The 27266-nt window shown below is 38.1% G+C and overlaps 1 protein-coding gene across 4 annotated transcripts in view; it reads left to right on the top strand.

Annotated features, from left to right (window-relative positions):
• The window catches only part of LOC137641487 (longitudinals lacking protein, isoforms H/M/V-like), a 127200-nt gene that overhangs the window by 28872 nt on the left and 71062 nt on the right, over nt 1–27266 (top strand). The window contains exon 1 of one of the 4 annotated variants that reach the window (XM_068374102.1): nt 19392–19516. The exons of 1 other annotated variant lie outside the window; for it this stretch is intronic. The gene's annotated coding sequence lies outside the window, so the exon portion shown is untranslated. Of the gene's footprint in view, nt 1–19391; nt 19517–19701; nt 19836–27266 lie in introns of those variants that run through there. 2 more of the 4 variants (XM_068374101.1, XM_068374103.1) reach the window with 2 other exon arrangements.

Here is a 27266-nt window from a genome sequence, read left to right on the forward strand (position 1 = left end):
CAGTTAGGTTTTCTCGCCAGGTAAGACCGCCTTTCTAAACCTTGACCTAAGGCTTTTGAGTTTCCGAATTTTTCGGATTTGGTTGGCGAGGAGTTGGAGAGAGTCCTGTGTCCAGTAAGAACCCTGAAGTTCTACCCAGGCAGTATGAAAGGGTTGCGAGGCAAGTCGAAAGCTCTCTGGTGCTCGATTGAGAAGCCCTCGTTTTTCAGATGTCAAGAATGTCCTTCCATTCTTCACCAGACTCTTATAAGAGAGGCTCATACACATTACAGTGAGACTGGCCTGAAGTTTCTAAGGTCAAGACGCATGAGGTTAGTACTATAACAACTTGAATGACCTTCAAGCAGAATAGATTGTTGTGGAGCATTATGGACACAACCTTTTGGGGGAATAAATCTGTGTTCACTTCACACTATTTTAATCGTGTCCAGACTCTTTATGAGGACTGCTACATTGTGGGACCATTCGTGATAGTGAGTGCAGTAGTGGGTGAAGGATCCGCCACTACGTTCCCATAATCCCAATAACCTTTTCTTCTCTTGGAACTTTTATTTGTTTTTATGGTTGTTTGTGGAGACTGTGTCAGTCTTCCAAAATCATTGATTTTAGTCAGGTGGTCAATTTTGTTCCTTGAATAGCGCCCGGAACTGGTTATTGGAGGAGGTTCTGTCATAATGAGGTATATACACCGGTTTGACAGTCCCTAGGGATCTTCAGCCCCCTGGGAGGATCGCTGGATCTCATAAGGCTAGCAGACATAATGAAACAGAGAATCATTGAAGTCAGCTTCCTTATCAGGTACGAACCCTTAAGTTTGTTTTAATAACTCTTGAGAAAAATTCCAGATATACTAGCTGTCTCTAACCCTCCACCAAAGGTGTTAATCAGCTATATATATAACTCCCGGGTAAGTCTTATGTTTAAAAATGGTATTTTCATTATAGAATAAATTTTTGAACATACTTACCCGGTAGTTATATATAATTAAAGTCCCACCCTCCTCCCCTCTAAGAGAGTAGAGGCATGGAATATATGAGGGTTCCTGGAATGGTTCCTTGGTACCTCGCTAGGGCGCAGGGGTGGTACACCTGGCTATCCAATCGGTGATAGGCGCGAGTTTCGAATTTTCTGCCGTTGACGTCGGGGACGTAAGCTATATGTATAACTACTGGGTAAGTATGTTCAAAAATTTATTTTATAATGAAAATACCATTTTCCTCTCACACACACCCGTATTCTATTGTCACATTTGATTGTATGTAGGACTTGCGGGTTGATAGCTACTGGTGGGACAGCTCTGTATAAAGAGCTCAAAGTTTGTATCATTAGGAAAAATGCAAATGATTTTGAAAATTTTTCATTTGTTCCGTCACTTAATACAAACCCTTTCGCTCTTTATTAGGGAAAACTCGCCCTAAGATGGTAAGATGGGTGGAAGTCCTAACCAACTAGCTGGTTTTTGACCCAGGGTGTTCCTCCGTGCTACTTCTGTGCGTGTGCACGCGTTAGCGGAATTAGTAACCTGTATGATTGTTTGATAACCAAGCACTGTGACTTATCCAGGTAAGAAATTGTAGAGTCCCAGGACTTCCTTGAACAAACCAATGGACATTGTCCAATTCCTACCTCACTGGGGTAAATGGGGTTGTAACAAATATATGTGCATATATTAGGTTACACAAGAGAGATGATTATTACATGCAGACAGTGAAGGCTAGCTTCCAGCATACCGCAGGTGCTCTGCCCTAAGAGAGGAGAAGATGAAAGAAAGAAGATGCCAGTCACTTACCATTCATCTTAGACTTAATCCCGGGTAATGTTTGCCCTCCACCATCTACTACATGTCCATCAAGGAGCTTGAGGTGTTTAAACCACTTGCTGTGCAGCCAACACAGGCCTGTTGGAGAACGTCTTCTTGTTTCTGTGGGTTGCATCTTGCAGGTAATGGATGGTGCAGGTCGTCTGACGCATCCACACGATTTTTGTAGAAACGGTGCTACAGAGTAGTTTCTTAAATGTTAGGGACGTACTTATGCCCCTAACCTCGTGAGGTCTTGCTCTTCTCAATTGAGGAAGAGAGTCAGGATTCAAGGCAATGACCTGCGATGGCAGGATGTCAGAAAACTTCAAATCAATCAATCAAGGCTTGATCTGTGACTTTGTGAATCCATGCGGAGATCATGTTCTTTGTGACTATCCTTTTAACCTTCCCTGTGCTGACAAACATTCTGCTCATTCAGGGACGAGCTCCTGAAATTTGTTTGAGGTAACACCTCAACATAGTAGCAGTTGATCTGGGTCATTGGTTACATTACAATTACGGAGACTCCATCTGGAAGGGCCTGAATCTAGGATCTGGTAATGCCGGAGTCTTTGCAACAAACTCAGGGACGAAGCCTAGTATTAACTGTCCCCATCCCCTTGAGTGGGCGATGTTTTAAGAAAAAGCTTTCAATTCACTGACTCTTGGCTGAGGCCAGGGCGATCAGGAAGATTGCCTTAAGTGTCAGGTAAAGATCTGATGCCTGACACAGCGGCCCATAGGGTGCTCCTTCCCGGGATCGCAGCACACAAACTACATTCTATGGAGGCGGTCTAACTTCTGGCTGAGGATAGGTATGTTCAAGACTCCGTATGAGGAGAAACAAATCCAACGAAGAGGAAAGATTAACTCCTTTCAGTCTAAAGGCATGGCTCACAGCTGAGCAGTAGTCTTTCATCGCCGAGACCGAGAGGAGTTTCTCCTCCCGGAGGGAAAAGAGGAACACCGCTATCACTGGGATAGTGGCGGCGAGAGGAGAGATACCTTTACCATGACGCCAACTAAAAAAGACTGCTCACTTTGCCTGGTAGATGGCGGCTGATGATTCCCAGAGGTAACTGGACATCCTTTTCACACCAAGTTGCAAAAAAGCCTCTCCAAGAGAAAATACTGGATAATCTCCCGATGTGAATTTGTAGGGATTCTACAGCTTGTGATAGATCTTAATGTGTGGTTGTCTGAGATGATTGTGACATGGAGGGATCTCCCATGGCACCTCTGTGAACAGATGTAGAAGGTCCAGAAACCATTCTTCCTGGTGCCACATTGGAGCTATGAGGGTCGTCGACCAGTTTTGGGTTCCCTTACTTTGTTGAGTAATCTTCTTATTAAGGAAAAAAGGGGAAATGTGTACATCTATGTCGTCCCCCTATTGTTGGAAAGCAGCTTGCCAAACTGGTAATGGAACTGGTATTGGCGAGCAGTACATTGGAAACTTATTGTTCAGAGGTGTCGTGGTGAGGTGTACTGTTGGTAGAACCCACAAAGTCAGGACTCTTTTGGGTACCTGACGATCCAAAGACCACTCGGAGCCCACTATCTGAGTGTGTCTTCTCAGATTGTCTGCGTGAACATTACTCTTGCTCGAGATGACCCGTGGTGATAAGACACCGAATTGACTTTCATCCATCTTAGTATGTTCCCAGCTAGTTGGCATAGGTGCTGTGAAGAGGTACCTCATTTGTTTATGTACGCCACTGACGGGGTGTCGTCGCTCATCAACACCGTGGAGTGTCCTGAAAGGAACTGCTGGAGGGCCAGAAAGGCTGTCCTCATTTCTAGTAGGTTTATGTGGCAATGTCATTAGGACTAAGGCCAGCATCCAGAGGCCAGGTGATGCATTCTTTTGATGCATCTGTGAAGAGCATCAGTTTGGGGGGAGATAGAAGATCTAACCCCCTGAGGAGGTCGGTATCTGATGCCCACCATTTCTGGTGTCTCTTTTGCTCAGGCCCGGAAGGTCTGGTGAGTCCTTGCTGGGCCCAACTGTTCTTCAGCTCCCACTGGGGTGACCATATGCACATTCGTCTGTTGATCACCAGACACTTTAAGAAGGATACGTGGCTTATTAAACAGAATCACCGATGTACTAGTAGCGAGTCTAGTAGCAAGAAGGGGCTTACTGCCTTCTTCAGTCTCTCTACTCTGCTCTCGGACAGAAAGACTTTGCCTAGTCTGGTGTCTAGTAACATTCCTAGGTATACCAGTTTTGCATTGGCTGCAGTGATGACTTCTCAAGGTTTGCCACAGTGCCCAGATCGCAGGAAAACTGGAGAACTCTCTCGGTATTGGAGAACAGTTGCCACCAAGTCTGCTAGAATTAACCAGTCGTCCAAGTATCTTAATAGACGAATGCTGTTCTTGTGAGCCCAGGTTGACACCTGGTGAAAACCTGAGGTGCTGTTGACAGGTTGGAACACAGCACCTTAAACTGGTATTGTCAATCATCTAGGATGATTCTTAAATACTTTCTTGATGACGGATGGACTGGAATCTGGAAAGAAAGTATCCTTTAAATCCAGTGTTATCATGAAGTCCACGGGTCTGACTGCTTGTTTGACCATGTCTGCTGTCTCCATCCGGAATGAAGGTTGTTGAACAAACTTGTTCAGGGAGGAGAGGTCGACGACTGATCTCCAGCTTCTAAACGTCTCCTCTACAAGAAAGAGTTGACTGTAAAAGCATGGAGACACCTATTGTCAAGATTGCTCTTCTTTTCTGGCAAACATGTGGTCGATAAGTGGCATTCTCTCGATCGTGACTAGATGGCTTTGGTGAACACACTAGTTTGCGAAGATCATCATCGGTGAGTGCTTCCGAGATTACCCGTTCACGCATCGACATCTGCTTGCGGGTCACTTGTCAGTACTCCCGCTGGAGTTTGTCGAGCGATCCTATGCAATTCAGCATTAGGATTCACTTCTGGGACACATGCTGGTTGAAGAGAGATAAGTCCGTCAAACTCAAATAGAGAGTTATGACAGATGCACTCAGCCTACGCCCTACCTCTTTGTATCTTTCTGATGGGTTAGAGAAGGACATGGACGAATTCAAGACCCTTTTTGTCACCTGTATGGAGGAGAGCACTCAGGAGAAGAACTTGCTAACAAGAAAGGTGTTCCCCCTTTGAGATGGGCAGCTCAATGCTTCAGACTTCACAAACCTTATGCAGGCTGAGTGTTCTCAGGTTGAGGGAGACCGGCATCGTCAGCGCTAACGAGCAAGACCAAGGTCAAGCTCCAGGTTGGCTGCATTTAGCCTTCCTGATGGAGAACTTCGAGGAGTGCTGGAACGAAGCTGCTCTTACGCAAGTACCGAGGGTGCCTCTGCAAGCAATGACAAAGTTGGCGAGGAGACAGAACCAGGTAGGGACACCTTCAGAGTATCCAGGACAAAAGTACAATCTCTGTGGAAGTCAGTTAGCTTCCTTTGTGCCCCTGACTGGATTAACTCCAGTGACAACCTTGAACATTGTAAACAGGAAAATTTTTTTGAGCATATAGCTAGTGAAGCGATCAAATCTTCATCATTGGTAGGGACTTGCTCTACCTTTGGTGGACAGTATACTTGTAAGCAATCCATCCTCTAGGAAATAGAGGGTTAAAAGAATAACCTCAATGAGTTATGTCTTACGAGACCGTTGTTCTTTGAGGGCATCACAGAGTGAGGCGAAGGTCACAAAGGATCATAGACTGAAACTATGTGAGTGTTCCGTTGAGTTCCCTAATGCATATAGAGGGAAAGTCCGAGTTAATAAACCCTGAAGGATTATGTTTCCCGAGCCTCTTTTCCAAATCACGTTGGGAAGTGGCTGACGCAAGGGGTCGGAAAGCAATCTTAAATGCAGCAAGCGCTTGGTAGGATTATGTCTAATGAGACTCGTTGTGCCCTGGGGTACAATGGTGGCATACGAGGGCTGCAGATGGTGGGGAGGTGTCCTCCATTGCTGCAATAAACTCTGAGGGTGTCTCTCTAAAGAGACTTGATGTACAATTCTATGTTTCTACCTTCCTGGTGATGTCTGTTGTTGTATGGGTGAGCGCATGCGCAATCACCGTAGCTCATGTCATCCATTTACCATTTATTATGAAGGTGTCAACTTGTAGGGTAACTGTATACAAAATTAAGTGACTTGAATGGTTAGAGACAGGGAGAAGAGGAGGGGGCAGATAGCTAACGTCCAAGACACGTTATTATATTAGATTAGTTGTAGTAGTAGTAATAAGGCGAACGTTAGCGCATATCGAACATTCATGGCCACTGACGAGAACAGTTGTCAATGTGGAAGCCTGTGCATCTGCATATGCAGGTAACTTAAATGTCTGTGCATGAGTGTGCTGCACTCCCTCTACAGGTGTTGAGTGTGCTGCACCCCCTCTACAGTTGTCAAGTGTTGGGTTAAGCTCATAGTTACTAGTGTACGCTGAACTTCCTCAACTGTACGTTGTGGTGAGAGGGGATTTTAGCGTGTAGCTGTTGTTGGGCGGTGAACTCTCAACTGGTCTTTATGACGAGAGATGGTTCTAGCGTGTAACTATGTGTGAGACTTGAACTTCCAGTGAGGGCGTGTGAGTAGAGAAGCTCGGAGATGGTAGCTCTCTGCGCTCCTCGGCCCTAACCTCACAGGGTGAGGAGTTAAGTACTCTAGCGTATTAGGTTTATCATTCCCTTTTCAATGAACAGAATTTTCTGTCATATGCTTTGAAGAGGCACGATGTAGCTAATAACCCCCAAGAGATATAGCTTAAGAGAGGTTTGTTTCTTGTAAGAGGTTATCACCCATGAGGTACAGATTTTGAATGATCCGGCCTCATGAAGCTCAAAGAGTTTGATGTGTCCAAAAGCACGATGTTGGCAATAATCCTCAAGAGTTAAAGCCCGCGAGACTCATCCATAGAAGATGGGGACCGCAAGCGGTCCTGTGGCAAGCTGCTAACGAGACTTGTTTTGGCGAAGGGAAGGCAGTTTCTCCCACAGGCAGCAAAGGCGACCAACCCATGTTGCTGCTGTTGGGAACTCTCCCCGCAAGCGAGAAGATTGCTGAACAGTGGCTGGTGGAGGGTAACTCTCCCTTAACCTTGGATGGGGAAATTGTTCAGCACCTGGAGATGTACCTCTGGGCAGCGCCCTCTGCTTCCCATCAACGAGCCGAGTTCATATTAAAGGTAGGTATACAGAGCTGCCTTCAACGTTGAAACTGCTTTCGTTCAAGCAGTTTACCACATTCATGTACATTACTAGAAAGGAAACATTCCCACTTTAGCTTTAGGAGGAATGAGGGGAAAACTTCGATGAGGGCTGCCGCTAAGGGCACGAGAAACTGTTGGTACATTACCTCCAGATTCTCAGAAAGAATAAACGAGGTTAATCCTTAACTGTAGACTTGACGAACCATTCCTTAGCGGGGAGACCTGAAAATCCCAAGGAAGGTAGGAGACTCCCCCCGGTGGTTGACATCACTGTTTTATAAGGAAAGTGATGATGTCCACACCTGCGGGTTGCCCGGGGGCCAGCAAAAACTATTGTGGATTACCTTTAGAGTGGCCACCACTTTTTCTCGACTGTCCTCTGGAGGAGAACGAGCAAGTAAAGTCAAAGAGAAGGGATCGCTGACGGAAAAAGAAGTTGGGGTTTCTTCACCTTCGAGGAAAACCCCGAAGGATAAGAATACCTCGATACCAGAGAGTCCTACAAGCAGAGGGACTCTGCATGCAGGGTGACTCTAGAGCGAGAAAAGTCATCAGACCAGTATGTTAACGGGGGAGAGAGAACAGAACGTCCTCATTCCTCCGTGCCCAAAGCAAAAGGGACAATAGAACACAGGTTTGTGTGTCTGAGCAGGGTAGCTGCTACTACCCCCTATCTAGCAGTGGTATTTATAACTCGCTAAAAGTCTTATAACTAGTCTTCCAGCTTCACCGAAAGTATGAAGAGCGAAAGGGTTTGTATTTAGTGACGGAACAAATCATTTCTTGTTTCCAAAGTCCTGGCAAACAAAAGATCCAGTATTTTTATTGAGTATCATTACCATTACTGGATTTTGATTGTAGTAACTTTGTTTTTGTTATAATGACTCGTTTGTTATGATGATGGCTGGCTGAAGCAACAAAGTTTTTAAAAAGTTCATTTAGATATACAATTAGACTGGTAAAAGGTTATGTTTTGAGATGTTTTCAAGGTTATTTATGGCGATACCTAGCACAAAGCCATAACTTTTCAGTTATGGTAAGTGACACACCATATCTCAAAAACTGAATTTATACCAGAAATCACTTTAAAAACCGTTCAAAACTTTATAAAATACATTGAATAACAGTTTCTACAAACCATTTATTGAACTATTCTATAATTTTACTGCCATCCCATTATTATTATTATTATTATTATTATTATTATTATTATTATTATTAGCTAAGCTACATCCCTAATTGAAAAAGCTGAATGTTATAAACCCAAGTGTTCCAACAGAGAAAAAGAGCATAATGAATTAGGAAAGGAAATAAACAAACTGTATGCGAAGTAATGAATATAGTATATCTTGGGATCAGTAACAAAATTAAAATTGATCTGTCATATATAAATTATTAAGAGAGACTTATGTCAGCCTGTTTAACAAAAACATTTGATGCAAGTTTGAACTTCTGAAGTTCCACCGATTCCACTGCCCGATAAGGAAAATAATTCCATAATCTGGCACAGCTAGAATAAAATTTCTAGATACTGTGTAGTGTTGAGCCTTATGATGGAGAAGACAAAACTTAGGATTAACTGCATACCTAGTACTATATACAGGATGATACAGTTTGCAAAGATCCGAATGCAAAGGATGGTTAGAAGGATGAAAAATCTTATACAACATGCGTAAAGAACAGACTGAACAACACTATCAGAGATGAGTATTTAGATCAGGATTAATAAATTTGACAGACCACAAGTTTTTGTCTAACGAATTCAAATTAGATTCAGCAACTGGAGACTAGGCCGGAGAACAATAGTTGAAACAAGGCAGAATGAAAGAATTGGAACATGTCAAAATAAATTGATAAAAAATCTTCAAAGACTCTTCTCAATAAGCCATTTTTGTGCAATTGAAGAAAGAATAGCCCAAATACGTTTCTCAAAAGTAAATTTGCAATCGAGAATCACACCCAAGATTTTAAAGGAGTCGTATGGAGTAAAGAAAACATTATTAATGCAGAGATCTGGATGTTGAGGAGCCATTGTCCTCGGCCTAGTTACTATCATACTTTGAGTTTTATTTGGATTCAACTTCATTCCCCATAATTTACATCATGCACTAATTTTAGCAACCCCAGGTCTACATTGAGAAGATGTAGTTGAAGCAAAGATAGTGTCATCTTCATATGCAACAAACTTATTTTCTAGGTCAAACCACTATCATTAGTATATTGTACGAAAAATAATGTACCTAGAACACTACTCTGAGGAACACCAGATATCTCATTCTTATACTCACTATGGTGCCCATCAACAGCCACTCTGGAGTCTATTTCTTAAAAGAAACAATAATGATGCAAATAAAAGACACACCTACTACCAATGATTAACACAGTCAAATGTAGAACTGAAATCTAGGCCAACCATGCAAACTTCCTGACCACAATCAAAGGGTTTCTGTACAGCATTGGAGATTGTAAAAAGGGCATCACATGCCCCAAGGCCTTTGTGGAAGCCATATGGCAAACTTGGGGACAGATGATCACCTTCAGTTTACCTATTAAGACGTTTTGCCAAAAGACGTTCAAATCCTTTAGGTAAAATGGGAGTTATGGAAATTAGGTGGTAATTTGCTGACGAAGCAGGGTTTATGCTTCAACTGTAAAGGAATATAATTCAACCATGGAAGAGACCCTTTCTAGTACAGCCCAGGAACATTAGTGGTGGGCTACCCCTTAATCTGCACTCTTTGGTGTATATGTAACAGTTCCTCCTTTATTTAAACCAGATGGCTCGGTCACTCACTGTCTAATTGAAAGGGCAACACCTTTTGGGTGACATGTTTGACTGTAAGCAGAGTAATGAGAAACTTGATCTTCCTCATTCCTGTTTTCCCGAGTTTAAACTATCTAGTTTAGCTTTTCGATCTTGTGAAATTAAAGCTCTCTTGATAGACATAATGCTTATGGAGATGTAGACCCAAATGGTATTTTTCCTTTTTTATAAAGACTGCAGATTTCTTAGCTCCAAAGCTATGTTGTTTTCTGCAAGTTAGCAAGAAGAGGAGCTTTTAGCACTTGTTGGAGAATTGGTAATGTTACTCCACTATGTAAATGCGTTTGTGGTAGCTCAAGTCCAGCCGATTACCACCCAATTTCCGTAACTCCCTTATTATCTAAAGTTTTTGAATGTCTTTTGGCAAGAGGTATAAATGGGTTTACTGAAAGTAATCATCTGTTCGCTAATTAGCAATTTGGCTTTCGTAAAAGTCTTAAAGCATTTAATGCCCTTCTTATAATCTCCAATGTTGTACATAATAGCCTACCTTGTTTATGGCAAGGAAGTTCGTATGACTGGCCTTTATTTTAGTGCTGCTTTTGACTTTGTTAATCATGAGGCCATTATTTTCAAACCCAAACAGTTGGTAATGGGTGGGTCTTTTCTTAGCGTCATTATAGAATTTTGAAGTAAAAGATCGCAAAGAATTCTTGTTGATGGGTACCGTCGTAAATAAATATAATGTCTGGTGTTCCTCAGGGAAGTGTTCTTGGCCCATTACTTTACATACTATATGCACAAATGTGATTTGGCTTAGAAAACGAGCTCGTTGTATATGGAGATAATGCTACTCTTTGCATCAATTTCATCTCCTGATCTAGCTAAAGTTAGTACATAGTGCTAATTATGAGATATGAAGTTTAATCCTAACAAAACTTAAAGTAAGATAGTAAGTAGGTCGATGGTATTTGTTCCTCAACATCTCGATCTCAGTATTAATAACACTACTTTAACTTTATATGACTCTTAAAATTTTAGGTGTTATTATTGGCAGCAATTGCACAAAATATTAGCCTATTGAGAAAGTCTTCCAAGCTTTTCAGTGATCAATCTGTTCTGAAGAAGTGTTTTAATTCTTTCATTGTACCCTATTTCGAGTATTGTTCTCTTGTTTGGTCTTCAGCTGCTGAATCTCATCTTAATTTATTGGACAGGAACTTACGGTTGATTTAGATTTCTTATTCCTGATCTAGATATTAATCTCTTGCACCGTCATTCAATTAGATCGTTATACATATTACTCAAGACTTTTCATGATTCTGTTCGTCCTTTGCATTGGATGTTTCCGGACAGTACCATCATATTCGTATTACTAGATATGCACTTAATTCTAATTATCGAGCCTTCTCCACCGTGAGACTCAATGCTACACAGTATTCTAGATTTATTGCAGCTGTGACCAAGTTGTTGATTGATCTTCCTAATTGGGTAGTTTAATCAGTAGTACTTCAAAAGTTCAAACTCGCAGCAAATGTTTTTATGTTGAACAAGCTTACATAAGTCCTTTTATAGTTTATATATCAAATATCTTTTTTAATGTTGTTAATGTTTATAAAATATTTTATTTCAATTTCCATTACTTCTTTTATCGTTTATTTATTTCCTTTCCTCACTGGGCTATTTTTCCCTGTTGGATCCCTTTGGCTTATAGCATCTCGTTTTTCCAACTAGGGTTGTAGCTTAGCTAATGATGATGATGAAGATGATGAAGAGGAGGAGGAGGATGATAATAATAATAATAATAATAATAATAATAATAATAATAATAATAATAATAAATTATATGAAGTTATATATTAGAAAGCTTATTTATTTTGGTATATAGTAATAAATATATTATTGCATTGTAACCTAAACCCTTTGCGTCAATATGGGTGGGAGGAGATGATGATGATGTTTTCTTGTTAAGACTAATAACACTTTCTCCATTTTTTTTTTTTTTTTTATTATCACAACATTTGACACACTATTTCCCATATATGTATTATATATTTTTTGGGTAGTTTCCTATGATATATGTATTCAGCTGTAAAATGAAACAAAGTAAACACACTATAAAGTAAAATCAATTTCATTGAAGTTATTTGCATGTTTTTGCAGTAAGTTTAAAAAAAAAAAACGAGAATTTCGTCTTTTATATTTTGCTGTAACTTACATGCATATAAAATAAACACATTTTATAAGATGATATATCATTAGACATCTAATTTATTTAGCTATGTATCTAGATATGTTGTTTGGATAACGCCTTGGAAATTACAGTATTTCATTTCCGAAACATTTGACTGTTTTATGTTTTATATTATTGCAAAAAGAAAAAAAAATCTAAATAAGATTTAATATTAGTCTATTTAGCTGTAAGATTAAACCCAGAAAAATTATCTACCGTTAAAAGGGAGGTCACTTTAATAATTTATTCAATGAAATTATATGCATGCATATCACGAATTTTGGAAGATAACTAGAAATTTGCCATTCATTTTTTGCTGTTATTTACACGCATGGAATATTGACAAGGTATGAATTAAAGTTTATTTATTCTGCTGTTCAGAAAAAAAGTCGTATATTTATTCAATTTTTGTAAATACGACTTCCATAACATATAAAATCTTTTTCATAGTTGCACCTCTTCAACTCGTTTGTTCCATATTTTCAAGTGTTTTAGAATTTATAGAATTATTTAAAATATAAATAAATTATTCATGATTTGAAATGACTTCTAAATAAAATCTCTCTAATGTAAACTGTAGTCACATAAACAATTTGAATAAATTACACATTTACGTAGTTCCTGTTTTATCAATGAGAATTGTTTTTCGTAGTTTTGTTTTGTTATTTAGATGTGCAAGATTTATAAATACGTAAAAATGTACATCAGTAGAAGTTAAAATGATTAAACTAAGTTGTACAAATAAATTCTAAATTCCTATCAATAATAGTTTTTATGTTCAAACGAGTGAAGTGAAAGCATTTACACAAAAACTAATTTTTTTTCGGTATGTCATGCAATTTTATATAATTATATGTACATGGTTGTGAAAGATAATTTAAAGAATTGCAAAAAGAAATAAAACAAAATGAGTTACTGGTGAGCTTGTAACAGAATAAAAAATGTTCTCAAAATCTATAAATGTCATACATCATGGTTTGTCAAACACTGTTGATCGTCCATTTTTACACCTGGATTACAACTGACCACCTCAGATGTTGATCCCAGAGGATGGCCCATATACCAGTCACTATAGTCCATTTCTTTTAGCGAGGCAGATTTGCTCAGACTCGCAGTGGTGCCCTTTTAGCTCGGAAAAGTTTCATGATCGCTGATTGGTTAGAATTATCTTGTCCAACCAATCAGCGATCATGAAACTTTTCCGAGCTAAAAGGGCACCGCTGCGAGTCGGTGCAAATATGCCTCGCTAAAAGAAATGGACTATAGTCCGTGACCTCACCCGAATTTATCTCCTACAAAATTAAACATGTTTCTTTATCTTCTTAATTGGCTTTCATCGACATGTTGAAGGTCGTGGTGATTATCAGCAGTCCTTTCCAGGTGTTCATTAATCCCTTTTCCCATATCATCATAGAGGATATCAGATGTGATGGTTATTTCGATTTGATGGCCTGGGCTCTTTTCCACTGTAGTTTTTGATCATTTGATGAAGGCATTCTCTACTATCAGCATAAAAGCTTTGTTAGAACTTCTGGAAGGGAAGTTCATTTTTGCCCAGTTGATTTTATGATTTTTCAATCTAATGCTTATCTGTTGTAGAACTGAGGCTTACTTGATTATTTGATGATTTTCTCCCCTTTTTTTTACAGGATTTGCTAGTTGTCACAAAATACATTGAGGAGCAATCAGTGCATGATGCTATCTTCTCCCATATCTTATCCTTCCCTGCCAAGGGCATTTTGTTGTGTCTTTTTTTAGTCTTAGGCTTTATTGTGCAATTTTTTTAAGAATACACTACCTTTTATTCTTATCTACTTCTTCCCGAAGTTTATTCTTATAGTGACTTTTTCATCGTTACTCTTAATCACCATCTTTGGACAACAATTTTGGTGTTTTCAAGTATGTTCTTAAGGGCTTTTCAAACCAGGTGCATAGAAATCATTGAAGCAGAGTTTAAGAAGTCCTGAGAAATTGCGAGTAATTTTCAATACCCGCGATTTTTTTTTTTTTTCATAAGAAATCAGCAAGAAAACTTTATGAAAATTTCTAAAACTGATTTTAATAGGAAATCCTTCTCATTTTATCTTTCCACAAGCAATTCCTGAATATTTCTAAGTTAATGGAAACGTTTAGTGTTGTTGTATTTAGACATATTACTTGGAAGAGTGTATTCATTAGAAATTCACCTTGCTGCTACTGCTGCCTGGAAGGAGATTCTCCCTCCAGGAGCATTGCTGGTAAAACATCAGGATTTCTCTGTCTTAAGCGGCATTCACTATCACTAACTGAATAACCTAATGTATACATTAAGTCTTGGTCATAATTTTTGACACATTTAATTTAGTATTTTATGTTCGTAAACTGATTTTTTATTTTTATGATTGTAAATCGATTTTAAATCTGTGCTCGTAAACCAGTTTTAATTTTTACGCTCGTATAAAGATTTTAATTTTTATGCTCGTTAACTGATTTTAGTATTTTATGTTCGTAAACTGATTTTAAATTCTTATGCGAGTAGAATGATTTTGATTCTATGCTCGTAAATCAGTTTTAACTTTTATGCTCATATAAAGATTTAAATCTTTATGCTTGCACACTGATTTTGATTTTGATGCTCGTAAACCGATTTTAGTATTTGATGCTCTAAACTGATTTTAATTTTTTTATGCTCGTAAACTGATTTATATTCTATGCTCGCCAACTAGTTTTGATTGTTATCTATTACAAAGATTTTATCTTTTATGTTCGTAAACCGATTTTAAATGTTTATGCTCATAAACCAATTCATTTTTTATATTTGTATATCAATTTTGATTTTTATGCTCGTAACCGATTTTAAATTTTTATGCTAGTAACCGATTTTAAATTTTTATGCTGGGAACCGATTTTAAATTTTTATGCTCATAAACTGATTTTAAATTTCTATGCTCATAAACCGATTTTAATTTATATGCTAGCGTACCGATTTGCTCATAACCGGGGTTAATTGTAAAACAACTATAAATAAAAAAATTAAAATTGATTTAACATCAGCCCATGTATCTATAAAGTAGACGAACATCTTGTGAACATTGTATCCAAACAATTATAGTTTTTAGGATAACTGTGTGGTAGGTATAATTTTCATATGTTTTTTCTTACTGTTGCAAGGGTGGCTGAAACTGTTACTTATTTTATGTACCTCTTAGCCCAGAAAAGGTACGACGATTCAAAAGATCTTGTTCAAAATCTTGTATGTATGTATGTATATATATGTATGTATATATATATATATATATATATATATATATATATATATATATATATATATATATATATATATATATATATATATATATATATATATATGTGTGTGTGTGTGTGTGTGTGTGTGTGTATGTATATATATATATATATATATATATATATATATATATATATATATGTGTGTGTGTGTGTGTGTGTGTGTGTGTGTGTGTGTCTGTGTCTGTGTGTGTGAGTGTGTGTGTACGTAAGTATCCCTTTCTGAGTGGGCATACCTTAACGTGGTGATAGGATTTGTGCGTTACCATGATCAGCAAATCTGTTCTAGTCAGGCCAACCTATACCAGGCTGGTTTGCGGTGAGGAATCACACTAAAGCCTTCCACTATCACCAATCAGCCGTGGCCATTATGGAAATGAAAACTGGCCAATAAGGACATGTTTGAGGCTTTTGTCCTGCAGTCGAGAAGAAGCGGGTGCATTTGTTAATGGTTCGCATTCATGGAAAGACTGAAGCCCCGTCATCCACCTAATTGTTATATGAATTATGAATTACTTTAATCAGATTTGGATTTGGAAGATTCGCAGTTTTAAGTCGCAATTTGTAATGTTGATTGTGAGGGCAATATAGTCTTCCAGTTCAGGGTTGTATGCTTTTGACTTGGTCGATTTTGATGCTAATGGGATGTGTAAACCCAAATGATGTTTTTTTCTGTTTGTTTATCATAAAGACTGCTAATATCCTAGCTCTTAGGTTGTCTGTTATTTTTCATAAGTTAGCATGAAGAGGTTCTTTTTGAAGTTGGAGAATTGGTAATGTTATTGCATTAAGTAGACATGTTTGTCAATTCTATCCCTGTTGCTTTCTGTCCAAATCCTATAACTCCAATTGTATAAAATTTTAAAACATCTTTTAGCATATCGTCTAAATAAATAATCCTATATAGGCGGAAGATAATAAACTATTTTCTAGATTGTATTTTGGCTTTTGCAAAGACTTTAGAGTATGTGTTGCCCTTCATAATATTTCCAGTGCCGTACATGAATCCTTGATTGTGGTCAGGAAGGTCGTATGATTGCCCTTGATTTTAGCGCTGCTCAAACAGTTTGGAGTTGGAGGGTCTTTGTTTTTTTGCATCATTATTGAATTATTTAATTAATATATCTCAAAGAGTTGTTGACCGGTACCATAGCGAGTTTAGGATTGTGATATCTGGTGTTCATGAGGGTAGTATTCTTGGCCAATTGCTTTTCATACTATATACCCACTATATGGAATTTGGCCCAGAAAACAAGCTCGTTGCATATGCAGAGGTTAGGTGCTAGATCTGGGGTTGCTGAATCCCTTAATAAAGATCTAGCTAAAATTAGTGCATGGCTCAAATTATGGGGCATGAAGTTGAATCCTAACAAAACTCAAAGTATGCTTGTAAGTAGGTCGAGGACAGTGTCTCCTCAACATCCAGATCTCTGCATTGACAATATTTTTTTTCAACTACAATATATATACAACTGATTTAAAGATTTAGGTGTAATTCTTGAGTGCTGATATACTTTTGCACAAAAAATTTGCAAATTAGTCTTTTAAGATTTTCGGTAATCAGTATATTCTGAAGTCTTAATTCTTTCACTCTGCTGTGTTTCGAGTATAGTTCTTTTGTATAATCTTCAGCTGATGAATCTTCTTAATTTGTTGGACAAAATACCTGTCTATTAAATTTCTTATTATTGGCACCGTTGTTCAGTTAGCTCATTATACACGTTACAAAAGATTTTTCATAATTCTGACCATCCTGTGCATTCGAATCTTCCCTGACTGTACCATAATGTGCATAATACAAGGTATTCAGTGCAGTCTTGCCCTAATACTACACAGCATCATAGAAGTTCTATTCCACCTGTGGTCAGATTGTGGAATGATCTAACTAATCGGGCAGTTGAATAGGTGAAGCTTCAGATGTTTCAAACTTGCTGCGAATGTTTTTATATTGAACAGGGTGATATAAGTCTCTCTTCATAGTCTATAGGCCTATATGATACATATAACTAAACTTTATTACTAATCTCAAAATCTTTTACATTCTTTATTTAATATTTCTCATTTAGTTAATCTATATCCTTTACTCACTGGACCATTTTGTCCCTGTTGGAGCCCTTGCGCTTAAAGCATCCTGCTTTTCCAACTAAGGTTGTAGCTTTAATGATAATAATAATAATAATAATAATAATAATAATAATAATAATAATAATAATAATAATAATAATAATAATAATAACTTTCGTGCAAGTTTACCCTTATTTCAGGGGTTGGCAGTGAACATATCTGGAAATTGTGTTATCAGATTTTCAAGGAATAAATATTTCAAATATCATTACTAGGAAATTGCTTGAAACAGTTTCGTTAATTGAAAGAACTGTACTCTGTTAAGCTGACAATTTTTTCTTCATTGAATAAAATCTTGCAAGGTTATTGTGAGACTAGAATTTATTATTATTATTATTATTAGTATTATTATTATTATTATTATTATTATTATTATTATTATTATTATTATTATTATTGTTATTATTATTATTGTTATTATATTGTTGTTGTTGTTGTTGGCGGCTAAGCTACACCCCTAGTTGGACAAGCAGGATGCTATAAGGCGAAATTCTCCTACAGGGATAAATAGCTCAGCGAGGAAAGGAAATAAACTACCAAAGAATTAATAAACAATTAAAATAAAATATTTTAAGAACAGTAATAACATTAAATCTACAAAAAGATTTATGTCAGCCTGTTCATCATAAATATATTTACAAGTTTAAACTTATTGAAGTTCAACCGATTCAACTACCCGATTAAGAACCTTATTCCACAACTTGGTTACGGCTGGAATAAAACTTCTTGAATACTGTGTAGTATTGAGCCTCATGGTTGTTAACCCTTTTAGCCCCAATGGACGTACTGGTACGTTTCACAAAACTCATCCCTTTACTCACATGGACGTACCGGTACGTCCTTGCAAAAAAAAAAACTTTTTTACATTCTTTTGCATATTTTTGATAACTTTATGCGAAACTTCAGGCATTTTCCAAAATAATGAGACCAACCTGACCTCTCTATGACGAAAATTAAGGCTGTTAGAGCAATTTAAAAAGATATAATGCAAAATGTGCTTAAAAAAAAAAAACTCTGGGGGTTAGGGGTTGGAAAGTTCCAATGAACGTTGGGGGTAAAAGGGTTAAGGCTTGACAATTAGAATTTACTGTATATGTAGTATTACGAACGGGATAGTACTGTCCGGGAAGATCTGAATGCAAATAATGGTCAGAATTATGAAAAATCTTATGAAAATACATAAAGAACCAATTGAACGACGGTGCCAGAGATTAATTATAAGTGTTGTATGTTACTAATTTATGTTATTTGTTGAAGGTTGAATCTTACTGCCCAATCTTGTATTTTATAGACGGCTTTCAGGGGTAAATAATGATTAAGTTTCAGTGTTTACATCCTCTGCAATTGAAAATATCGTCAACAGATGTCATTTAATCGACATAACGGTGCAATCTTGGTGCGTTATTGTTGTTTGATTCGATCATAACAATGAAAAATAGTCGTGCCCAATTATTACGTGTGCGTGCCGTAGAGTTTATCTTGTATTGGTTGTACACTTTTATGAGATATTTTTACTAGGACAGGTATTCAATTCCACATGAGTATGCATTTATTTTCATCAAAGGTGTATTTTATTTGCTTCTCGTTGTTTTTTTTAATGAAAGGTTAAGCAATTTAGAAATATATTGCTATATTGGTCACTTAATTGTATTAATAATACACTTTAGAAGCCGTAATAGCTATTGCAACTATGTAATTAATTAGATTTTTAGTACTTTCGTTATTTTTCATCCGTATTTTGGAAATACCGTTGATAGTAAGGTACACTTGACTATTTGGACTGTGCTGGACATTTATAATAGTTAAGGATTCGGAACATTTGGCGTCCTAAGTGCATGCCAAGGATAGCAAGTGTTATAGAAGAGGATCTCAATTCTGATGCTCCATGTATTCGAGGAGAAAAAAATTCTCAACTACCTAAATCCTGAAGGCGGTGCGCACACACACAGACACACGCACGCACGCACGAACGAGTGGCAGTGGGTGTGTGTGTATGTAAGTGTGTACACCTGAGGAAGACGTGTGCGTGTGTGTCAGTGTGTGTGTGGTGGAGGCCGGGGGTGGTGGCGTTCGGACGTACACGCAGTCGGTGGTGGCTGGAGGTAAGTGTGACACTCGACTTGACTTCTGGGGGATTTCACGCGAGTGATAAGGTGTTGGTGAATCCTGTGGCAAGCAAAGCAAGTGAAAATAATTCGGGATAAAGGGACAAAATAATCAGCCAATTGGGGTTGGCGCCGCGGGGCTGCTGCTGGAGCCAAGGGTGAGGAGGAGGAAGAGGTGGTGGTGGTGGTGGAGGAGGATGGCAGCAGACGGTGGTGGAAGTGGTCAGAGAAATCGCTCGAGAGTCGAGACAGTATCGTTTGGACGCCATCTTTAAAGGAGGCAAATGTTGAGGACTCGGATTGTGATTTAGTGAAGGTATTTGAAATCTTTACGTTGAAATTTTTCATTTGATGTGTTTCAAACTACGGGTGGTTTTATTTATTTTTATTTTATTTCGAGAACTTTAAAAATGATAACATGGGAAGACCTCAGCTTCATAATGTATCCTCGCCATGTAAACAAACGTTTCTTGACCTCCGGACTCGTCAAAACAAATACACAACATTGAAAGACTTTTGCTCGATATGTTGGGAATGATAGAAAATTTGCAACTGTGGTTCTTGCAAGATCTTCAGAATGTAACTAGAAATCTTGCCTGTAATACTTTATTGCGAACCATTTCGTTTTGTGGCACCTTTGAAATTTGTCATATCCGTACTCGAGGTTTTCCCTTTGGTGATTGTAAGCATATTCAGTTTTTTAATTTTTTTTTTTATTTTAGAAAGGATATATATTATTAACATGTAGTTTAATTTCAAACCGCGTGTTTATTCTTGATAAACAATAAATACACACTTATTCTTATTCATGTGGTGTATTTGTGTATGCTATTAAAATGCATGTGCGAGAATATTATGTATGTATATCATCACACAGTAATTGTCAATACCTATGTTTACATTGCTCCTGGGTAAAGGTTAGTGAAATAATGTTTATGTTATTAGTTTCAATTTATCTTAACATTGATGTAGGAAGTGTGTTAATATTCCTTCCATTCTGTGTTCGCACAATTTGACGCGCCTCCGGAATGCAAATATATACTGCCAAGAATCACGCTCTTTTAACAATACATGGTGAAACACAGAGGCCTTGGTTAATAGCTGCCAAGTTGACATTGTTATCAGCCGGTCTTTGTAACCGAGTAGCAATACGGATTGTTTATGCCATGATTATTCATGTGTGTTGTGCCTTGTCTTCAAGAATTCCTTTGGAGTGACGTCACTCGCGGCATTAGCAACAAACTTTTGATAGCGTAGTGTGCGCGGGTTTCTTATTCTTGCTATTCCTTTTAAACATGTTTTTATTTGCGAATTGACTCTCGAAGGATGTTTGGAATGCATTACGATCAAGTTACGGTTTTATGACGCAATTCGCTCGGGGTATAATTTTAGACGTGATGTGCAATTGAGAGATAGATGGACACGGGGAGATTCTCAGAAGTGTAAGTATTATGCAAACAGCTGATGTGTTGTTTTGATTCAATAAATTAAAAATTGTTAAAATGTTAACTTATGCTTTGTTTATTTTTAAATTGGATTTTTATATTGAATTTTTATATAACTTTTTGGGGGGGACATGACGTTTGTAATCTATATTTATACAGGGACATAATGTTTGTAATCTAAATGTGTTTTTTTTTTTTTTTTTTTTTTTTTTTTTTGCTGTATGGGCAAAGTATTACTATTGTTTACATATGACTTTAAAATTTAAAAGTTAATCTAACGTTCAAATTCCATTCTAGCATGATTTCTAGCCTTGCTGATTTGCCCTTTTACGCAGCCACTTCTTTGTCACTGGAATCCTTCGATGCATTTCTGACCTTTGCTGCTATAATCCTTTGAAAAATCCTCTTGTATTCTTCGTTACCGTAGTCCTTAGGAATATGTCTACCATTCTCTGTTCGTCTGTTAATGTAAATCCTGACCTTCTCTTACAGAAGTTTTTAGATATATCATCTATCCCTTTTCTCTCACTGTTTCCAATCTACCCAGTCTTGTCTTAGTATTGTTCCCCTCTCATGGATTCCCAAAAAATCACTTCGAACATTACTTTTTTATGGTGTGATGCCATGTTAGGTCAGCAGCATAGTTTTGCCAATTAGGGTGTTTTATTTTGTATGAAATATTGTAAGATTTTAGCACCTAAACCCGTGTTGCCCCAAACCCCAGCATGAATGCGTCACAGCTTTGTTTACTAAAAGGGTTGGATCATACGCAGAGCCCACCAAGAGTGTGCACTTGCCACCCACCTGTGCTGAACAGCTGCTGGCCAGTTGAAAGGTTCTTCCGCTTTGCAGCATAAGCTAGAGATTTACAGCATCCGTGACAAATTCGGCATTTGGTCAGAAACAATTATTCAGCCACCCATTCAAAACTCAGAGTTAATTGTAGTTTAATATTAATGTTTTGCTTTGTAATTGTCTGCTCTGAAGAGCATATTGTTGAAAGAATGGCGCCCTCAAGCAGTGCTGCTCATGGTGTGTTCAAAAGTTTATTGCCTCTTCATGGTTGCAATCCCTCTTCCAAAGCAACTAGTATATCACAACGCCAAAGCATTGCTTTATCCTAGGTGTGGCCACTTTTTAGCTTTACATTATGCCGCTGATAATTCGACTTTTCTTCCATTTTTATTTTTACTTCATTGTTTTCTCCCAGTTACACATCGGTGGTTCTTGGATTTTTCTCTTATCTGAGAACTTAGTTAAATGTTTAACGTTGTTATTCGTATTGTTTTATCTTTTGACTTTGTTATTCCTCTAATGTTGTTTTTCCGCAGCAGTTAGTTTTCCTGGTTGAGGTTGTTGAGTTTGTCGTACCCTTTTTCAGCTGTGGTTCTAGCTTGACTTGTAAACGGTCTTTTCTTCACTCTTTGGATCAAATATTTTAAAGCTATTTGTGGATCAGTTCAAGGTCCACACTAACTGGTAGCGTAACTTAGTCAAGAGTTGTGCTTTTTCCTGTATGGTACAGTTGGACACATGAGTATCGGGCACACCTCTCTCCGAAGAAGTGAACCCTGTCACACCATTTCCTCGCGGCGAGTAGCCAAACAGATAGTGTATAGAGAGAGGACAGAGGCGAGTGACGTGGCTAAACACAGGAACTCGCCGCGCAGTCAGGGTGTGGCTGGGTGCACTTCCTCAGAGCGAGATGTACTAGGAATTCCTGTGTTCAACTGCACGTGTGTTGAAAATTGGCGGATTTCCACATTAATCACTATTTGCAGAAATTTTATATTCAATTGTCGTAGCTGCGTGGAGAAAATATCCACTCTTTTTTTCGGGTGGCCACAACATTCTACTTGTATAAATTTTTTTTAGGTATTATGAAACTGCACACAAAGTTTTTTAATGTATATGGTTCTTGATTCAGTCTACGTAGGAATGATAAAGTGCCGTCCGTACTGTACACATTATTGTCTATATGTACCATAGATCCAAAACCTGATTAGGCAAACGTCTCTTCCCACTTAGTAGGCTTCAAGAAGTCAATAAGAAGGCATTCCTTTGATAGGTTACACAAAAAGGCCAAGAGACGTTTTGTTTTTCATGGCTTTGTTGATATTGCAATGTTAGAATTCGCAGCTTCTTCAACTCGAGTAACTTGACTCTCAATGGGTCGATGTGTTGTTTAAGGTACAACTTGAAATGGAACACGTGTCACCGTCCTGTGGGATATGTAAATGAGGTTTTGAAACGGAGACCTGAGTGTCCCTTCTCCAATTACTTGGAAACTCATTTGCATACGCATTTTACCAGAGGAGGTGAATAATATTTTTAAGGAGAGTTCATGAAGATGTGTTAGTGATCATATGTTGTTGAAGTACATACATTCCCTTAAGTTCACCTTCCCATAAGGGATACTTAAGGGGAGGGGGGGAATTTTTTTTTTTTTTTTTTTTTTTTTTGAGTGGGGGTCGGTTCGCCTGATTATCCAAGTTTCATCATTATTTTTTGTCTTTTCAGCTTGTTTGATTGAAAATCTTATTTTCACCTCATCTGTTAACAATATGTAGACCTAATTGTGATATTCTCTCTCTCTCTCTCTCTCTCTCTCTCTCTCTCTCTCTCTCTCTCTCTCTCTCTCTCGTTAGTTAGTTTGGAAGGACCAATTAAGATTTTCTGATAATTAATTTCTAATAGATTTTCAAGTATTGTTCTCGTGTAAATCTATTCAATTTCGGTAAGTTTTGCATGTTTGCCTTTGTTATGATGTAATGACCCCATACAATGATTGATTTTTCTTGTGATTACGTTGTTATTGTATTTTGTAAGCTTCATTAGGATACCCTAATGATATTTTAATGGAAGAATATTTTGAATTTTTAAATATGCTCTTTTGGGGGAGAATGCAGCGAGGGTGTCTTCCTAGGTTATGTGTTGGTAAATAGAAGCTGGGAATTCCTGCACGTGGAGTTGTGTTTACCGTAATGCAAAATCCCCTAGAGTTTGTATGTACATGGGGCGTTCCTCTCGCGTCTATTCGAAAAAGTCCTATCTCCTTGCCTGGTCCAAGAGCCCAGCCTCCTTATGACATCACTGCCAGACGTACGAGATGCCGACCGTCGGCGACAGACCTGCCGTATTGATCTACTCAGTGTTATGGCCTTATATTTTATATAAATTCACTGATAGACACAAAATTATATTTTGGTCCTGTGTGAACAACTGTCGATAGTCATACCTCAGCTTTGGCCGAATTGAAGCAAGGTGGTTTGAAGGTGACGTCACTTATGACTCACTTCGAGTAACTCATTCATTCCTGATGATGATCATCAACACTGACTTGGAAGTGAACAATGTTTTATCTTATCGCGATAAGATGAATCTGAAATAACAATATATGAATGAAATGTGTTTTGACGGCCTAAATCTGTTGCAGAGAATAAGAAATGAGACGCCTTCGTTTAATTGGTCAGGGTTGGGGGAGGGGGATAAGAGAGACAGAATTCAGAAGGTAGGGTCTTTCTGAACATCCCTTTAGGCGCCAGGGGTCGTGTACCATTTCAACATTTTTTGACAGATTTATTTCCCAGTTCTTGTTATTATCTAGAAGAATTTTATTATCCTGAAGTAAATTTTAGAGTGATTCATCACTTAACCTTAAGTATTACATCATCCCCTTATTTGACAGGTGTCTGATGCCAGACATTTATAAATGCTTCAGGTGGTGGATGGGAGATGCGAGTCAAGTATAATGGGTAATTGTGGCATGGCAAAGAGAGACGGCCAAAGACTCCCAGAGTCCGAGTGGAACAGTTTCGCTTTGCACTGAAGGAATGTCTTTTCAACCATGAAGATAAAAAAAGGCTAGATTCTTTAATTGGAGGAATCTCGTATTCCACTCAAATTGACCATGGGGATGTATCTAGCATCCTTCCTATTAACTGCCATTCGCATACCTTAAAGATTAAGAAACTGCATTGTTAAAACTCCAGGCAAGAGAATGAAATGTCATATATATATATATATATATATATATATATATATATATATATATATATATATATATATATATATATATATGTATGTATGTATGTATGTATGTATGTATGTATGTATAGATAGATAGATAGATAGATAGATACGTTTGTTGGTTATGTATCGATTTCATGAACATACATGCTTCATCGGAGAAGGGTCAGCTTTTATCAGAGAACGAACAGCATTGTCTCTTTTTTCAGCTTCATTCAAACTCGATGTTTTTTTGTTTTGTACTGTCAGGCACAAGACGGTGGTCGGTCGGGAGCGGAATATTTTCTTGTTATCGTGTCTGAGGCCAAGAGGGGGCCGGAGGGGCCGAGTTCCTTTGAGGGCAGGAAGATTGCTATGATAAGAGAGTAGACAGATGCTGGGGTTGGCAAGCCTTTTGGAGGGGGAGTATAAGTGGGTGTAAGGTGTAAGGGGCTAGCTTAGGGTGCCGGGTTCAGACTACAGTATATATGTTCGAGGCGTCGGGTGAAATTGGGACTGGCCTAAGGGCAGTTATGCCGAGGCGTCGCCACAGCCCTGAAAGAGAGAGAAATGGAGAAAGAGAGAGAATATGCTACTAGGGACGGAGGAGCATATAGAGGGGGACGCTCTCTCTCTCTCTCTCTCTCTCTCTCTCTCTCTCTCTCTCTCTCTCTCTCTGTATTTATGCACAGAAGATCCCCTTCAAGAACCTTAATTCCTTTCTCAGCTCAAGCGAATCTATTGTTTGAACGAAATGGTTCGTCTTGTGGAGCCTCGTAAGATGTGGGGTTTCTCCTTGGCATGTTCTTTCTCTTAGTAGATGGAATCTACCTTTCTTGGTCGGTTGTGTCATTCTCCTGCATCCTCGGGATGTCCTGGAAGCCAGTTGTTGCTGTAGATTGTTTGGCCCTTTCATGCAGTTGTTGATGAAGCCACCCTGCCCTTGTCATACAGTACACCTGAGCTGTTGACTAGACAAAATATCTGTACTACTACTACTACTACTACTACTACTACTACTACTACTACTACTACTATTGTTATAAAAACATTTGGTTTGCTGGTGATTATACGATAGTTAAGATTATAATCATGATCGTAATGTTTTTGAACATCTTGAGTTGCAGATGATTGGCGAATAGGCAATATGAGGCATTATTTATATCTAATTAAATATCTGTTGATGTTTTAAGCTTGCAGTTGACACACACACACAGTGCACATGAATTCACCTTTCCAGGTGGACTAAGTATATGTTGTCTATGAATGTTTGTCTTTTAGGCAAACGTAATCCATGTTAATCATTCTTGCCATATATTCAAAGAGCTATTTTGTCATTGGAAGTATGTTTCTTGACGAATTCTAATATTGGCAAGTTCGACTTATAATATCCATTAAATTAATAAGTTTTTTTTAATTTTTTTTTTTTTTACAAAATGAATTATGGCGTAGCTTTTAAAGGTTATTCGTGAGCGGGATAGGTAAGGGATAGGACATTCTTAGAGACCGAGCAACGTCCAAGACTCCTCTCCACCTAAGCTATGACCGGGGATGGCCAGGCAGTGACTGCGGGCTATTCAGCTAGTAGATCTATCGGGTGTGCAAACCCCACACATTAATCTTGACTTAGAAACATTAGCCATGAAGTTGACACAACCACAAACCCACAATTATATCAGTTTATCTTAATAGCAACTCGAGATCCTTGGATACCAAGAATTTCATTCAATGAACTTCAAAGGATTGGGAGGGGGAGATTTGGGGGGTGTTCTCAAAGTCTCCGTGGATAGGCACACTAGAACTAGATAATAGCTTTCTGACTTATTTCTCATGCGTTCCCTCATGTTGTAAGTAAAGTTCTTTAGTTCTTCGCTAATTTAAGATCAGACCTTTTGTGTAAGCATGGCTTACTGGTCTGGATAAAGTTATGATAATGTTAATAGTAATGATAATAGAGTCAAAGTAAATGAAAAGGAGGTGAGCTTTGTTGCCAGTCGCTGTTATAATTGTTATTACTAGCTAAGCTACAGCCCTAGTTGGAAAAGCAAGATGCATTAAGAAGAGGAAAGTAACCACTGAACAATTACTGCAATAATTAACCCCTTGAGTGAAGAAAATTTGTTTAGTAATCTCAGTGATGTCAGGTGTATGAAGACAGAATAGAATGTGGAAAGAATAGACCAGTCTGTAGGTGTAGGCAAAGGATAAAGGACCCGTAACTATAGAGAGGGATCCAATGTAGTACTGTCTGGGCAGTCAAAGGACCTAATAGCTTTGTAGCTGTATATTTCAAC

Source organism: Palaemon carinicauda, chromosome 5 (genome assembly GCF_036898095.1).
Source record: "Palaemon carinicauda isolate YSFRI2023 chromosome 5, ASM3689809v2, whole genome shotgun sequence".
Classification (NCBI taxonomy): domain Eukaryota; kingdom Metazoa; phylum Arthropoda; class Malacostraca; order Decapoda; family Palaemonidae; genus Palaemon; species Palaemon carinicauda.